At 41.9% G+C, this 18,141-nt stretch overlaps 1 long non-coding RNA gene and 1 pseudogene across 4 annotated transcripts in view; one reads left to right on the forward strand and one right to left on the reverse strand.

The window, feature by feature from the left end:
- The window catches only part of LOC117199460 (uncharacterized), a 31,797-nt gene continuing 13,656 nt past the window's right edge, over positions 1 to 18,141 (reverse strand). For 2 of the 4 annotated variants that reach the window (XR_004480701.2, XR_007471058.1), the window contains one exon: positions 17,024 to 17,416. This is a non-coding gene — a long non-coding RNA (uncharacterized LOC117199460). Of the gene's footprint in view, positions 997 to 8,140; positions 11,018 to 17,023; positions 17,417 to 18,141 lie in introns of those variants that run through there. The other 2 variants (XR_004480702.2, XR_004480703.2) reach the window with 2 other exon arrangements.
- On the forward strand, positions 11,014 to 12,004 carry LOC101274313 (glucosamine 6-phosphate N-acetyltransferase-like; annotated as a pseudogene).

An 18,141-nucleotide genomic window follows, 5' to 3' on the forward strand; every position in this document is an offset into this window, starting at 1 on the left:
GCTTATGACAAACTGCCCCTCAGCACCACAGAACACATGCTGGACCCCTTCACGGCTCTTTTCCAGCAGAGACAGGACCCCAGCCCATTAGTGACCAACATCTTTCAGGGGAGTAAGAGGCTGTAGGAACAAGAACAAAGAACAATCATGATCCAATCAGTAATATTTTCCAAAATCAATGACAAATAGAAAGAGTGGTGGTTGTTTTTATTTTTTAATAATCTGGGATGTCTCAGATGAGAGTTTAGGACACATTCTGATAAAGACCGCTGTCATTTGCCAGCTCAGAAATGCTACCGAAATAACTTGCTGATCAGGTGAAGCTGAGTTCATTGCTTACCAGAGTGAGGGAGAGCACTGCCTTGACAATCTTTGTAGCATCTCAGAGAAAAGAAGGAAGTTCGCAGGAGGTAAATCGACTTAATGAGAAATGTGTATTTTCAGGGAGCAAGAAAGATGGTACAGCACGAGGGACCATCTGGTTTAAAGGAGACTCTAAAGCCAAGCCAATAGGAGACTATTTGTTTAGCTGCTGCCCCTTAACAAAGTGGGAAGCTCTTGCCATTGGATCACAAGAGAGGCTAAGCTATTAGTCTTTATTCTCATGAAGTTAAGGGCTTAGTGAGATCTCTGATTTACTTATAGGTTGAAAGGCTTATGATTTTAGTTAGGCCCAGAGTAGGAGGGTATTGAACACCTCATTTCAACTCACAAAAAACAAGTTCATGTTTGTTCTCAGAGAAAAGGTTTGGTTACCAGAGACTTGGGCAGGTCAAATAATGGTATGGGAGTTTCAGAAAACTTGGGAACACACAGCCTACAGTGGCCAGTGAGACTCAGGAATCCTCATAATTGTCTCTTAGTTGGCCGGGTACCTTTTGCACAGTTGGTTGTCTGGATTGAGATTTGCCTCCACGGAATAAATCTTGTCTTAGGTCGTGCACTTTCCTTTGACAAATTGTTCACTTCTCTTGGAAACCATATGCCCTCCCTGAGCTAAAAGAGGAAGCAGAGAGATGAATCAGCCTTGGAGCTTGCCTCACCTTTGGAACAAGAAAGATTATCCACATATTGGCTAAGAATAGGGTCACAGGGCAATTTAAAGCTCTGGAGGTCCTGGTTGAGGACTTGTGAAAAGTAGAAGGGCATCTCAGAAACTGAGGCATACCAGTCCAAGTATGTTGTTGATTTTCCTTGGAGAAGACAGGTATTAACTTTTGATTTAAAGAGACACCAAAGAAAGCACAACAGAGTTCTACAATTGTACAACATGTGGTCAGTCTCCTTAGGCCTTGAGGATAAAACAGTATTTGAGTTTGGTTCTAAAGGGAAGTGGAGAGTGACTTATTTATGGCCCCAGGGACCTAAGTGAATCTATACTCCTGCCACTGGGCTTTTGACTGGGAGGATAGGAGTATGACAAGGACTAGGATGAGGTATGAAGACTCCTTTCTCTTTATGGCTTTTGATTTTAGTTTTATTCCTTCCTTAGTGCCTTGTTTTAAAGGCTATTGTGCAAACTTGGGTAGAGGTTTAGGTGGGTCAGTCTGAACCTTGATGGGTTTAGTTCTAGTAGAATGTCTGACATTCTGGAATTGCTTGCCCACAGGTGAGCTTCAATCTATGTTTGATTTACACACAAAAGTACTGGCAAATAAATAACCGAATTAGCCAGGACCTCATTATGAACAGGGAGGTCCTCAGGGACTGGAGGGAAGAGGCCTCAGGAGAGCATTTAATGTGGCAATTCCATTCACACAGTAAATCCCTTGCTATTAAGTTAATGAGTGTAGTGTCACAAAGGAGAAAAGAACATTCCTTGGTTAAAAGTACAGGGCTGATGGTTAAGTGCCGGGGCCTAGGGAAGGTGTGGTTTTAGATATTTAGGATTATTAGATAGATGCCTGACCAAGTAGTTTGTTGACTCCAAGGAAAGGGTTGTACAGAGGGTCCCTGACTTATGATGGTTTGATTTCTTCCAACTTTAAGATGGTAGGAAAGTGATATCAGTTTGGTGGAAACCACCCTTAGAATTTCAAATTTTGGTCTTTTTCCCCAGGCTAGCAAAGTGCCGTAAGATCCTCTCTCAGGATGCTGGGCAGGGCAGGGCAGCTTCCAGTCAGACACGTGATCACAAGGGGAAACAACCAATACACTTATAACCATTCTGTACCCGCACAACCATTCTGTTTTTCACTTTCAGTACAGCAGTCAATAAATTACAAGAGATATTCAATACTTTATTATAAAATAGGCTTTGTGTTAGATGATTTTGCCCAGTCGCAGGCTAATTAATGTAAGTTCTGAGCACATTTAAGGGTGGCAAGGCTAAGCTATGATGGTAGGTTAGGTTTACTAAATGCATTTTTGACTTAGGATATTTTCAACTTATGATGGGTTTATCAGGATGTAACCCCATTATAAGTTGAGGAAGATCTGTATCATAGTGCTCAGGTTTAAGATTGATATTATTGTGACCATATCAATCAAAATTGTAAGACTGTCTTTTAATTTTTAGAGAAATGTTTCCTCGTGGGTTTGCAGGTAGAATGGGAAATGGAACACCTTCACTGATAACTTCTTTCTTTCTTTTCCCTTTAGTTTCTTAGTTCTAGAGCTCTTTTAAAATAGAGCTCTTTCAAGGTTTTGGAGGTCTGGCCATGGGCCTATTTCCCACCCTACTTTTTGCTTGCATATTAAATCCTCTATTTCTGCTTTGAGGCCATTCACAAAAAGATAAGAGGGAGAGCCAGGGTCACATCTGCTTCAAGATTTACTACTGAATGCAACGTATTAAAGAACCTATCCCTAAAGTCTCCATCAGGCTTCTTTTTTTTGGCTTGAAGAACTGAATCAGAACACTAATTTCACAGGAAAGGCAAAGGATAGCCTCCGAAAGTCCTTGACCGACATCTGCAGTGTTTCTAAGTCCCTTCAGCTTCTTATACAATTCAAGGTCTTTTAAGTCATCATTGGAGGTCTTCCAATTCTAACTTTTTTATCGAACTTTTTGCAACGTATGCACTATTGGTATATATCTGGCCACTCTGGATTACATGTCCCTCAAACTATTCTAAATTCCTCTGCAATGTTCTATCTTATCTAGGCCTTGGAGAGTCTTAGGCAATGGCTTTCAGCTGAGAATGGAACCAGAGCTTAAAATTCACCGTAAGAGTTTTTCTCTGTGCTGAAGGAGGTTTCCCTTAAAGAGGTTAAGTGAGGTTTGGGGTACCTGGCTGGCTAGGAGGGAAGGAGAGGGGGTCAGAGGGAGAGATGGGGCAGCAGTAGATGGAAGAATGTAGGACAGAGGAAGAGGAATAGTGTGTTTGAGTTGTGATTTGTGGGAGATCTAAAAGACAGTTTTAAGTTCATATTTTTCTTTTGCTTTGGCCAAGGAATCTGTTAAGGAGGCAATTTTGGAATCCAATTTCTTTTGGATGCCTCTTCATGCTAATAAAAAAAGGAAGACCATTGGATGTTTGAAATTATGTTCCCTTTTCCTTCAAAGGCACTTCTCAAGTGAATAACTTTGTTCGTATCAAAAGTTCTTATAGTGGGGCTTCCCTGGTGGCGCAGTGGTTGACAGTCCGCCTGCCGATGCAGGGGGTGCGGGTTCGTGCCCCGGTCTGGAAGGATCCCGCATGCGGCGGAGCGGCTGGGCCCATGAGCCATGGCCGCTGAGCCTGCATGTCCGGAGGCTGTGCTCCACAACGGGAGAGGCCGCAGCAGTGAGAGGCCCGCGTAACTCAAAAGAAAAAACAAAAACAAAAGTTCTTATAGTGGCCACTGTCATTCTGAATTATCCTTGGTGAAATGATGCTATTTAGAAAAACAAGTGCACAGATTTGGGCAATAGCATCAATACAGGTAAGAAGCAGAAGTTGGGTCCAAGGAAGGCATGGACTGAGGTTTATACTAAGACTGGGAATGTCAGTGGAGAGTTGCTTGTGTATCCTGTGGCTCGGGGACCCCCAACCTCACAGCTAGACCTTACCCAATGGCAACTCTGTTGAACTTACAGTTCTCAGCAGATGAAGGGCGTGGAGAGATCTCTGCTGATCCAAACTCTCACAGACAAAACTAGTCTGAGGAAAGTTCTCATAAGGTGGTGTTCAGTGGCCTGAGACAAAACTTTTCCCTGGGCTGGCTTAGGGATGGACTTATTGGGACCCACACCTGTCCTCTTCACCATGAACTTTATTCTAATATATGCACAACAATAAATGACCAGGATGGACATAGACAAATAGTTGCCTGGTTAGTGATAAGGTGGATATGCACCAAGGAGAAAAGATTTTCAAATATGGTCAGGTAATCAAAGGATTCCTGAAAAGAGTTCCTTATTGCTAGGAAACAAAATAGATTCAGTATTTGGGGAGCTCAACAAAAAGGAGACTTAAAATAAGAAATTGGAACTTGGGCCCAGGACAAGCCTTACATCCCTTACTAGTGAAGCCTGAAAGACCCCTGAGGGGATCGAGGGCCTCAGAAGGGGACACTGTTTCTGAAGCAGGGGTCTTGCGCTGCAGTGGTGAAGAGGGTCTCCATTGGATCTTGGTGAAGCTCAATAATTGAATGGTGGCTCCCTGAAAATACCCTCAAAACAACTTTGTGATAATGTAAAGCTGAGTTCTCATCGCAGGAAGGGAGAACACTAACTACTCCGCAGAGCCAGTGTACCATCTAAAATGGGGAGGCAAAGTCGGGATATTTATGAAGTGTTGGGGTCTATTTGAAGGCAGCTCTTCCACTGAGGGGGCTTGATTAGGGAGTGGACAAGAATAATGATACAATAGTTGAGGATTATTAGGGCAAGGGGAGAGTTTGTTTATTTGTTTGTTTGTTTTTTGTGGTACGCGGGCCTCTCACTGTTGTGGCCTCTCCCGTTGCGGAGCACAGCCTCCGGACATGCAGGCTCAGCGGCCATGGCTCACGGGCCCAGCCGCTCCGCGGCATGTGGGATCTTCCCGGACCAGGGCACGAACCCGTGTCCCCTGCATCAGCAGGCGGACTCTCAACCACTGCGCCACCAGGGAAGCCCAAGGGGAGGGTTTTGAGGCAAGGATTTCAGAGTCTTAGAGAGTGGTTGGATGCAAAATATTGAAAAGTCGCAAAGTTCATTTAAATGGTTTTCTTCTTGAAATTTCTGCAAAAAATGATAGTTACAACTTTTATTATCCCGGGCAAGAGTTTCCTGCAATAGAAAAGTCATGTCAGTGTCAATAGTAAGCTGTCAGGATGTTTGGTTCTTCCTATGCACTGACTCAAAGTCGTATTATATATGATTATTGCAACATCCCCTTGCCCCCATCAAATCACTCCTATTTATACTGGTTATCACAGTGGCCATGAGTCGTTAGGCCATCCAGAGGGAGAGAGAGCCTGATGAAGAGATGTTCTCCCACCTCTTCAGATGTTCTCTCCAGCCTCTTCTTTCACACTATTGTATTTGTCATTTGGGGGTCCCAAAAGGAACCCTAAAAAAGTATACTAACTTTGAATATGAATTAAACCTTTAGTTCACAGTCAACAGTCCCTTCATCCACCCAGGTCATCAGGGTATGTGAGGTAGAGCAGAATGACAGCTGCCTTTCCAGTCTTCTGTAGTCATAGCCCACATCCTTATATACAGAAACCAACTTTTACTTATTACCGTGATTATTGGCTCATAGCATTTCTGGCCCATGATGTAACTCATGTCTTAATTATCAGTGCTGTGGACTGGCTAGCCCAACCAGCCCTCCTAGAATGTTGACATGAATTCTGCCAGGGGCTGGCTTGTATGGTCAGTCTTTCCCTTTGACAGCTGCCAGAAAAGCTGGGGATAAGGAAAAAGGCCGTACAAAGGCAAGTTTCAAAACCATGAATTCTTTGTGCTTGTGTGTAATTAGTAATTATTTGTTATGTTTTTTATTTTATTTTATTCCTTCCAGTTTTATTGAGATATAAGTGACGTACAGCTCTATATAAGTTAAAGTATACAGCATAATGATCTGACTTACATACATCCATCATCTCACAGAGATACAAAATAAAAGAAAAAGAAAAAAAATACTTTTTTTCTCATGAGAACTCTTAGGATTTACTCTCTTAACAACTTTCATATATAGCATACAGCAGTGTTAATTATATTTATCATATTATACATTACATCCCTAGTACTTACTAATCTTATAACTGGAAACTTGTACTTTTTGACTACCTTTATCCAATTCCCCTCCCCCCAGTTATGTTAATTTTAGAATCCTAGAACATTAAAAGTTTTCCTAGTCCTGGGAGATGAGAGCTCTGGAGTGTCTCCTATCTCCACCCACCCACTTCATGACTGAGATACTAGCACCTCCCTCCATGCACGAAACTCCCTCCCATCAGCCTGTCTGTTCTGTTCCCTGTGCTCCCAGGTGACTCCTGCTTCTCTTTGGTGGCTTTTGTGGCATCTTGCAGGACTGCTGCAGTGGTACCCTCCCAAGAATGGGGGCCCATCCTTCCTCCTAGCCTTGGTCAGTACTGGTTCCCTGCCCAGTTACTGCCATCCTGGGGAGAGAAGCCAGCCTCACCCAGAGCCTTTTCAGCTCACCTTAGCTGGTCTGATTTTAAGCCCTACCACTCCTAAGGCCAACTGAGTGTCTGCCCTTCAGTGATTATAGCACTTTTAGGCCTTAAACAATAGCTTTGCTCTATCTGCTTTTCAAATCTTTCTTTGCTATCTGTTTAAGAACATTTTTTATTGTGAAAAATAACACAATTAAAGTACATAAAACATAATTATTATAAAGCACCTTTTTTAAAAGTTGAAGTATAGTTGATTTACAATATTATGTTAATTTCAGGTATACTACATAGTGATTCAATATTTTTATAATTATGCTCTATTTAAAGTTATAATAAAATATTGACTATATTCTGTGTGCTAGACTAAAGCAAACTCTTGTTTACCACCAACTAGAGTCAAGAAATAGAGTTTTACCAGCTTGCTAGAAGTCTCCCTTTATATCCCTTCGCAAACACAACCCCAGCCCTCGTAAAGGTAACTGCTAGCTTTTATGGTAATTACTCCATTGCTTTCTGATATCCTTTATTAGATTTAGGAAGTTCCTTCTATTCCTAGTTAAAAGAATTTTTAAAAAAAATTATGATTGAAGTTGATTTTTACAAATACTTTTTTTTTACATTTTTTGAGATAGGCATTTTTCTCCTTTAAATTTATTAATATGGTGAAATACTTTGATTTGCAAATGTTAAACCATCCTTGCATTTCTAGAATAAGATCAATCTAGTTGTATTAGCTTCCTATTGCTTCTTTAACAAATTACCAAACACGTAGTGGCTTAAAACTAGCACATTTGTTATCTTACAATTCTTGCGGTCAGAAGGCCAGAATGGGTCTTAGGGGCTAAATCAAGGTGTCGGCTTAGAGCTGCACTTCTGGAGGTTCAAGGGGAGAACATGTTTCCTTATCTTTAGCAGCTTCTAGAGGCCAGCTGCATTCCATGGCTGGTGACCCCTTCCTCCATCTTCAAAGCTCATCACTCCAATCTGTGCTTCCATGGTCACATCTTCTCTCAGACTCTGATCCTCCTGCCTACCTCTTATAAGGACTCCTGTGATTACATTGGGCCCACAGGGATACTACAAGATCATCTGCCTAGGGATTCCCTGGCTTCCCTGGTGGTGCAGTGGTTGGGAATCTGCCTGCTGATGCAGGGGACACGGGTTCGAACCCTGGTCTGGAAAAATCCCACATGCCGCGGAGCAACTAAGCCCATAGCCACAACTACTGAGCCTGCGCGTCTGGAGCCTGTGCTCTGCAACGGGAGAGGCCGCGACAGTGAGAGGCCCGCGCACCACAATGAAGAGTAGCCCCCGCTTGCCGCGATTGGAGAAACCCAACACAGCCAAAAATAAATAAATAAATTTATTTATTTATTAAAAAAAAAAAAAAGATAATCTGCCCAGCTTATGGCCCTTAATTTAATCACATCTACAAAGTCCCTTTTGCCATGTAAGATTGATATTCACAGGTTTTGAGGATAAGGATGCGAACATCTTTGGGGCCATTCTGTCTCTGACATTGGTTGTATTTTCTTTTCTTTTCTTTTTTTTTTTTTGCGGTACGCAGGCCTCTCACTGTTGTGGCCTCTCCCGTTGCGGAGCACAAGCTCCGGACGCGCAGGCTCAGCGGCCATGGCTCACGGGCCTAGCCGCTCCGCGGCATGTGGGATCTTCCTGGACTGGGGCACAAACCCGTGTCCCCTGCATCGGCAGGCGGACTCTCAACCACTGAACCACCAGGGAAGCCCCCTCTTATCTTTTTCATGTTTATAGAATTTATAGTGATATCTGCTTTTCATTCCTGGCATTGATTATTTGTGTGTTTTCTTTTTTTATTTTTCTTGATAATTTGCAAGGATTTGTAAATTTTATTGGTCTTTTCAAAGAACCAACTTTTGATTTTGTTGATCCTCTCTATGGCATGTTATTTTCCATTTCACTGATTTTTGCTGTTATCCTTATTATTTCATTTATTTTACTGTATTTGGGTTTCTTTTGTACTTCTGTAAGAGTCAGGATTGGCTAAGTTAGGCTGCAGTAACAAACAATCCCCCCCAACTCTCAGGGCTTTCAACAACATAGTTTATTTCTCACTCATGCTGCCTGTTCCATCCAGGTTAGCTGGGTTCTTTTCCACATTGTCTTCACTTTGTGGCTCACGCTGGCAGAACAGCCACTGTCTATAGCATTGACAATCATTGTGGCAGAGGGAAGAGACAGGATGGTGAACCGTATGTAAAAATTCTGCCTAGATGTGACATGTAACACTTCTGTACACATTCCATTGACCAGAGCAGGTAATACAGCTAAACCTGATGCCAGTGCCCAGAGGGAGTGAATCTTTGTGAATAATAATATAGTATCCCATGCCTTATTTTCTAACTTTTTGAAGTAGAATCTTAGCCCATTAATTTTTAACCTTTCTTATTTTCTAATATATGCATTTAAGGCTATAAATTTCCTCTTATCAGCTGTATCCCACAAATATTTATACATAGAAATTTTGTTAACATTCAGTTCAAAATATTTTCTAATTTCCTTTGTGATACCTTACTTGAGCTATGTGTTATTAAGAAGTATTTCTTAATTTTCAAGTAAATGTGGAGTTAAAAAAATTTTTTTTTCTAGTGTAATTGCATTGTATCAGAGGATATGATTTGTATACTCTCAAATCTCAGACTTTTTTTAGACCTCACTTTCAACAACGCGATCTTGGGAAGAGGACTTTGAGCCTCAGATGAGACCCTAGCCCTGGCCAACATTTTGATTTCAGCCTTGTGATACTTTGAGCAGAGAACCTAGTTGATCCTGGACTTCTCCCTGAACTGTGAGATAATAAGTGGGTGTTGTTTTAAGCTGCTAAGTTTGTAGTAATTTGTTATGCAGAAATAGAAAATTAATAGAGTGTTTCTGCTAGTCGATAAATCACTCAGTTTTTGTTTGTCTAAAAATGTCTTCTCAGACTTCCCTGGTGGTCCAGTGGTTAAGACTCCGCACTTCCACAGGTTCAATCCCTGGTCAGGGAACTAAGATCCTGCATGCTGCACGGTGTAGCCAAAAAAAAAAAAAAAGTCTTCTCATCTTTATTCTTTTTATTTTTTTTTAACTTTTTCATGTTTATTCTTGAAGGATGGTTTAGCTGGATACAGAATTTTGGACTAGCAATTTTCTTTTAGCACTTAGACAATATTACACTGTTCTCTGGCTTCCATTGTTGCTGTTGAGAAGTCAGCTGTCTGTTGCTCCTTTGAAAATAATATTTTTTCTCTTCTGTTTATCTTTAATATTTTTTTGGTTTGTTCTTTGCAGATTTATTTTAATGTTCCAAGAATAGATTTAATTAAATTATCTTGGAATTTGTTGCTCTTCTTGATTCTGAGCTTGAAGTCTTTTATCAGTTCTGGAAAATTCTTAGTTATTATCTTCAAATACTGTCTCTGCTCATTCTCAGCTCCAAGTAGACTCCAAGTAGGTATAAGTAAGACCTTCTCACTGTATTCTGTGTCTCTTACCCTTGCTTTTGTATTTTCTCTCTTGTTGTCTCTCTTTACTTCATTCTAGATAGTTTACCATGTTTTCTGATTCATTGACTCCTTCTCATGTGTCTAGACTGTTGTTGAACCCATCCCTTGAGTTTTTAACATCTCTTATTGTATTTTTTTGTTCTCAAATTTTTATTTGATTCTCTTTCCAGTCTGCTATTTTATCACTCTTCTATTCTATCACAGAGGGACATCTTCCTTGACTCCCCCCATAATCACCTTAGCCTTGTTTACATCCCCCCCGCCCTGCCCCGGCCACTGTGTGCTGCCATGGCAACCTGGGCTCTAACAGGCATTTACCTGTTCTCTTACATTCTCTCTCCAGCTAGACTATAAATATCTTGAGGATAGAGAATATCATTTACTCTGTGTCTCCAGCATTTATCACAGTACCTGGTAATAGCAGTCACTCAATAAATGTTGTGGAACTCAACTGAACTTTTACTAAAGAAACCTCCTTGACCATCAAACACTGCCCCACTTTGAGGAGATGGAAAAACTTCAGTTAAGTCTCCACTACTCACAACTGCTCTTTGTGTGAGGAGAGTCTTCTATGGAGGGAATGCTAAGAGCTGCTATTTCTGCATCCAGGCTGATGAGAGGAAAGAGTGGAAAGCAAAATAGACACAGAAATAAGAGGCTAGGGGCATCTCAGGTGAGTTTCTGGGAAATTTCTGGGAATGAAGAGAAATTATTGGACAAGATCAAACTTTTCCAGGCTGTGGAGGGGCGGGCTGGAGGTGTCGGTGCTGCCATGTCCTGGCGGTGGCTACCGGAGCGGCAGCCTTGCGGGAGACTGTAGAGCCGGAGGTGGAGGAGGTGGGGCTGCCGCTGAAGCCGGATGTGGATCTAGTGCTGTGTACCTCGGTGGGTGAGAATCCAACGGGCCTGGAGAGGAGCGCCGACTGCAGGTCTCTACTGACCTTAATGCAAAGATGAAACCTGATGAAACGCCTATGTTTGACCCAAGTCTACTCAAAGAAGTGGATTGGAGTCAGAATACAGCTACATTTTCTCTAGCCATTTCCCCAACACATCCTGGAGAAGGTTTGGTTTTGAGGCCTCTTTGTACTGCTGATTTAAATAGAGGTTTTTTTAAGGTACTAGGTCAGCTGACAGAGACTGGAGTTGTCAACCCGGAACAATTTATGAAATCTTTTGAGCACATGAAGTAATCTGGGGATTATTATGTTACAGTTGTGGAAGATGTAACTTTAGGACAGATAGTTGCTGTAGCAACTCTGATAATAGAACATAAATTAATCCATTCCTGTGCTAAGAGAGGAAGAATAGAAGATGTTGTTGTTAGTGATGAATGCAGAGGAAAGCAGCTTGGCAAATTGTTATTATCAACCCTTACTTTGCTAAGCAAGAAACTGAACTGTTATAATATTACCCTTAAATGTCTACCATAAAACTCTGGTTTCTATAAAAAGTTTGGATATACAGTATCTGAAGAAAACTACATGTGTCAGAGGTTTCTAAAATAAAACCTTTAAAGAAAGACATCTGTCAAATGAGCTGATGCAACAAGGCTACACTCTCTTCCTAGAGTTAAAATATTTTGTTGCTGCAACCCAGTGACCTCCATAAATACTGGATTGAAAAAAAACACTGTAATACAAGTATAATGACATTTAGAAGATTACTTTGGGCTGGTGAGACATGCTGAGTTTAGATTACAGATGAAATTATTAAGGGGATGATTTTTAACCAAAGGAGTATATTTTTAACTTGAATCTTTTCTTGCATTGTATTTTTCTAAAGTTCGGCTTTATTTCTTAGTAGTCAGTATAGGTAGTAAGAAGTTATATGTCTGCTATCTGTACTGCTCATTAAAAAAAAAAAGCATACAGTGAATAAGGCTGTTTCTTATCACATTCATAAAATTAATATTTTTTTCAAAGAAATATATCTAAATACCACTTAGGGGTGTATCATTTCACATATATTACGTGAAATTGGATGTTAGACATATTATAACTAAATGTAGTTCAGTCCAACATTTGCTGATCCTAATACTATACTGGCAAACCTGGTGAGCCTTTAAAATAAGGAGAAATGAAAATTAACTTCTTATAAAATGTGACAATTTAAATGTACATCTAAAAGTTGATATAATTCTAATGTAGCTGAAGTACCACCTGTCTTATATGTGAAATATAATTATTCATTTGTTTAAAATATCTAAGAGAAATATAAGGTACTTTTTAACAGTGAATTAGTAAATCCTGGCATATTATGTATTTCTAAGCTGATTTCTCATTTTTCCAGGGGTGTCCAAGCCTCTCTTCTAAGTAACATTTTTATGAAAATGGATTACAAAATTGAGTGGAGTATTTTTAAAATGTATCATACTGCATTTATTACATTCTTAAAATGTTGATGGAAGCTTTTCTATTTAATGTGATTATAATGGTACTATTATTCTGGTCACTATCCTATTTTGATTTTATTTATTTTAATTATTTTTTTAAGTTGAAATAAGAATTAGATACTTCACTACTGGTTCGAATCTTTTACATTTCAGGTTACATTAAACCTGTTCATATGAATAGTCTTTTGTTAGAAAAAAAAAACAAACAAGCTTTTCCAGGCTGTGGAATTACCCAGACCTCCAAAGAATGAGGGACTCTTGCTGACATATAAGTGGTACTGTTTCAGTGTATCTAGGAACTCAAGGCAGAGTGGTTTCTAAGAAAGGAACCTTGTACAACCAGTATGTTGAACACACGGGACTTGTGGGTTGTATTTGTCAAAGCCACTTTATTTTTGTCCTCCATTGACTTTTTAAAAATTTGAGGTATAGTTGACATACAATATTATATGTTTCAGGTGTACAACATAGTGATTCACAATTTTTAAAGGTTATATTCCATTTATAATTATAAAATATTGGCTATATTCCCTGTGTTGTACTATATATCCTTGTAGCTTATTTATTTTATACATAATAGTTTGTATCTCTTAACCCTCTAACCCTATCTTGTCCCTCCCTCCTTCCCTCTCCCCACTGGTAACCACTAGTTTGTTCTCTATATCTGTGGGTCTGCTTCTTCTTTGTTATATTCACTAGTTTGTTTTATTTTTTAGATTTCACATATAAGTGATATCATACAGTATTTGTCTTTCTCTGTCTGACTTATTTCATTTAGCATAATAATACCCTCCAAGTCCATCCCTTCCGTGGCTCTTTTTTTTTTTAAAGTTTGTGTCTACATTTTTAAAAATTAATTAATTAATTAATTTGTTTTGGTTTTGTTGGGTCTTTGTTGCTGTGCGCGGGCCTTTCTCTAGTTGCAGCAAGCGGGGGCTACTCTTCGTTGTGGTCCACGGGCTTCTCATTGAGGTGGCTTCTCTTGTTGCAGAGCATGGGCTCCAGGTGTGTGGGCTTCAGTAGTTGCAGCACGTGGGCTCAGTAGTTGTGGCTTGTGGGCTTAGTTGCCCTGCGGCATGTGGGATCTTCCCGGACCAGGGATTGAACGCGTGTCCCCTGCATTGGCAGGCAGATTCTTAACCGCTGTGCCACCAGGGAAGTCCCCTTCCATGGCTTTCTAACCACTTCCAGTGGGGGTCAGGATGGTCTTTTCCTGGCCATGCGTAAAAGTCCTGTCAAGCTCATAAATTTTTCTGTGCATCCTTAGGTAAAGTCCAGGGGTCACTTTAAGGCACAAATGTGGACTTAATTAATCAATGTTTAAATCCTCATTCAAAGATAATATTTCTCTCCCACTCCCACAAAGCTAGGGTCAATGGCAGGTGGGTGGTCTGCAGCCTTGGAGGAGGCTGTGTTCAGTTTCTTCTCTTTCTTACTCTCTTCCTCCTCATCTTGCTGCTGCTTCTGACCTTTAAGGTTGAAGTTGGAAAAGGAGCAGAGGGAAGGGGGATAGGAAAGTTCCTGGTAGAATGGATTTATAAGTTCTACACCTGAGGACCCATAGATTCCTGGCAGATGTTTAAAGCTGACTCCTAGGGGCTTTCATGGGAGACCCCCGGGAGATTCCCCTTCTGGGTTCCTCAGACCCAGCTCCCTCTCCTCCTGCTCCTCTGCTTCCCACAGCCTCTGCTGCAGCAGTTGCCTCCCGGCCTCTAACGGCTGAGTCTCTTTTGAGAGACTGGCCACCCTCCTGGTCAGGCTTCACCCCAGGTGGACGTTGCCTCTGCCCCCTCCTCATCTGGTCCCCAGAATTCTTGTCTCCTTTGACCTGTACTCTGAGGGTAGAGCAGTTCATGCCCAGATCCTCTTCTGTCTGCCAAGGCTGCTTAGCTTTCCAGGGCCAGCCAGTGGCGGCAGAGGCCACATCAAGTTCCTGCAATGGTCAGTCTCCTTGAGGCCTCTCTCACTAGACTGGAGTGGAGGGAGCAGGTAACTCCTTAGATTTTCCCAAAGAAATCCTCCCCTCAAAATCTGCCCCCCTGCAACCTTCTCTTCTTCTGACTCTCCTATATCATCTTTCTGGGTGAGGGATTCCCTAGATGAGAGGACCAAGAGACAGGTAACCAGATTTTGAAAATTTCCTTTGAAGATCTGCATCTTTGTGGTCCACTCACACCTTTGATGATCAGTAACTATCATATCTTGGCATTTCAATCAAAATTTCCCACTTAACATCCTTCGTTGTACTTATTTGTTTTTTATTGGAACAAAAACATCATTATTTTTTCAGATTACAAAATGAATGTATGCTTCTTATAAAATTGAACTAATACATAAATGTAAAAGAATGTAGTGACCCAGGGCAATCCCACCTCCCAGAGGTAACTCAAAGGGAGGAGTTTGCTGTGTAGCTTTACACGTTTTTTCTTTGACACATTTGCACTCTTTTTTTTTTTTTTCATTTATTTATTTATTTTTGGCTGTGCTGGGTCTTCTTTTCTGTGCGAGGGCTTTCTCTAGTTGCGGCGAGCGGGGGCCACTCTTCATCGCGGTGCGCGGGCCTCTCACTGCCGCGGCCTCTCTTGTTGCGGAGCACAAGCTCCAGACGCGCAGGCTCAGTAGTTGTGGCTCACGGGCGCAGCCACTCCACAGCATGTGGGATCTTCCCGGACCGGGGCACGAACCCTGTCCCCTGCATTGGCAGGCAGACTCTCAACCACTGCGCCACCAGGGAAGCCCATACACTTGCACTCTTTGTTAATAACTAAAATGGGATTGTAACATACATGAACTCCAAGGAGCCTTTTCCCTTCCACCATAAGGATATGTAAGCCCTCCCATCACCTATATACCTAAAAGTATCTTGGAGTGAAATAGGAGAAGAGAGAAAAGCTAAGAGACTGAGCAATTCCCTGGATGGACTGAGGATCTAAATGGACAGCTTACATTATGTAATTAAACTGCGATTTAGTGGAGTGGACTAAATTTAGTTTTCTCTCACTTTCCATCAAGATAGTTGCTTTAGAGGAAATAAGATCAGTTGTGGAAAACCAAAGGGCTGCATTTGTGTTTCATACTAGGGAGTATCCTGTGAATTTTCAAATTCCTACTACAGATGAAATTGCTGGGTTGGACAGTATGCACCTTTTCAAGGCTTTTGGTGAGCATTTCCATTGTGAGAGTATACCCTCTCTTACATTTTCCCTATACCCTCCTAACACTGGATATTTACATTTTTGCCAGTCTAATAAGCCAAAATTAAGAATTAAGCCTTTCTTTGGTTTGTAACAATGTTGAGCAAATTTTGCGTTAGGTTATGACACATGCTAGTTATTTAGGCAATACACACTCTCTTTGCCCAAGTTTCCATGTTGATTTCCCAATAAAATCTTAGTTACGTTTTGCCCCAGGCCCAGTTTTTAAAGAATCCAGGCTAAAACAAGTGGGCTCCAGAGCAGACTGTGCGAGGCCTGTTCCTTCCCCAGGCCCCAGGGTATAGGTGGGCCCTGACAGGAGGAAAGGCTGAAGGAGACACTTCCCCAAGGGACTTTGAGAGGCCACCATCAGGGCTGCTTCAGGCCTGATCAGTCACCCTCCTCCCTGCCCCACTCATTCATAGCCCCAAACTATGCCTAAGCAGGTCATTCCAGGCCAGGGAACCTTGTGAATTTAGATACGAGCGACCACAAGACAGAAGAGGGGGCTCCTGCTCCAAGGGAAGCCAGGCCACTCATGGGCCAATTAGCTGTTATGGATGGCTTGACACACAAAAATGGCCTAAACCAGATTCTTCTTCCCAGGGATTTCAGCTAAGAAACCCAGAAAGAATTTGCTTGTAAACTGTGGAACTAAAGTTGTAAAGATAAGGAGGTAATGAACTGAGCCCTGGGCAAGCCCAAACCCGGCTGAGTCAGCAGGGAGAGGAAGATAGGCAGAGTAGAGGAGCTGTTCCCCCTGACACAGGAACCTCTCCCTCCTGCAGCTGGGCCTCCAACCTTGGAGCTGCAGCCACCCTGCCTGACTCTGAGAGCCAGGGGCTGCCCAGCCATCTGCTGTCCAGTCCACAGGAAGACTAAAGTGCCTTCAGCTCTGCTCCAGGCTCACACTTTCTTGTGTCCCCAGTATTTATTTATTTATTTAGTTAGTTGTGCTGGTGTTAAGTTGCTGCAGCTTGCAGGCTCCTTAGTTACAGCTTGCTGTCTCCTTAGTTATGGCTTGCTGGCTCCTTAGTTGCAGCAGGTGGGCTCCTTAATTTTGGCACATGGGCTCCTTAGTTGTGGCATGCAAACTTTTAGTTGCAGCATGCATGTGGCATCTAGTTTACTGACCAGGGATCGAATCCGGGCTCCTTGCATTGGGAGCGTGGAGTCTTATTCACTGCACTACCAGGGAAGTCCCCGTCCCCAGTATGTACATAGATGTGGTCTCCGTCCATCATAGGTTGCAGGTGTAGATAATACATACCTCTGATCAACTCTGGATTGGCCTCGCCAAGCCACTCAGAACACCAGAGGAAAGGTTTTGATCACAAAGGATAAAAAGTATGTGAGCATTTCTTTTATTTTTTTATTTTTGGCTGCATTGGGTCTTCGTTGCTGTGCATGGGCTTTCTCTAGTTGCGGAGAGCAGGGGCTATACTCTTTGTTGCAGTGCACAGGCTTCTCATTGCGGTGGCTTCTCGTTGCGGAGCATGGGCTCTAGAGCGCAGGCTCAGTAGCTGTGGCACATGGGCTCAGTAGTTGTGGCTCACAGGCTCTAGAGCACAGGCTCAGTAGTTGTGGCACAGGGGCTTAGCTGCTCCGCGGCATGTGGGATCTTCCAGGACCAGGGCTCGAACCCGTTTCCCCTGCATTGGCAGGCGGATTCTTAACCACTGCGCCACCAGGGAAGCCCATGAGCATTTCTTGAAGCATTTTGAACAGATATGGAGCAAGTTTATAAGGACCTTCCAAGAAAAATAAGACAAAGTACACAATAGCATTTTACAATGAACTCTCTCCTTAAACTTGGATGGGAGAAAGTTGTTTATTAAAATCCTCTTGGCAATTCTGGTAATAAACCCAAAGGATGGCATCTAAAATGGACCTGCTTTAATCTCCTCTTCCCCCACTCTACCTCCAAACAGTAAAGATTGAGCCATCAATCAGTATAGAGAGGTTCATGTAAACACTCTGCATGGTTCTTTGCATGTAAGGCAGCCCCTAAAATCTAACATTCTTCCAGAAGGATCAGAAGGATTCAAACCTTTACCCTTTTCTGAAAAAGAATGCTCTGTCAAAAGAAGTCCCTTTAATTTTAACACATTCCTTTCATCCATGTCAAGGGTGGTGTGAGTGTACTGTTGACCCTGAGAACACTTATCCTAATTACTTACAAAGAATAGTGAAACAACTGATGACTAAGCAGAGGGTTTGAGCTAATGCTTGGAGTAAACACTGTGGCTGGGAAAACTCCAGAACAAGTAACTACCTCCGTTCATGCAGCGGCTGCGATGCTGGAAGGTAATGTATCAATTGAAGTTTTGTAAAATTAAATATTATTAGAAAAGCAGAAATGATCATCATAAAAAATGCCCTCTATATGAAGGGACTTTTATAATGTGAATAGTCAGGCTGTAACCTATAGTTTATTGGGTTTGTTTAGCCAATGGCTTGTAAGGATCCTAGTTTC

The sequence above is a fragment of the Orcinus orca genome, chromosome 13, assembly GCF_937001465.1.
Source record: "Orcinus orca chromosome 13, mOrcOrc1.1, whole genome shotgun sequence".
Lineage (NCBI taxonomy): Eukaryota > Metazoa > Chordata > Mammalia > Artiodactyla > Delphinidae > Orcinus > Orcinus orca.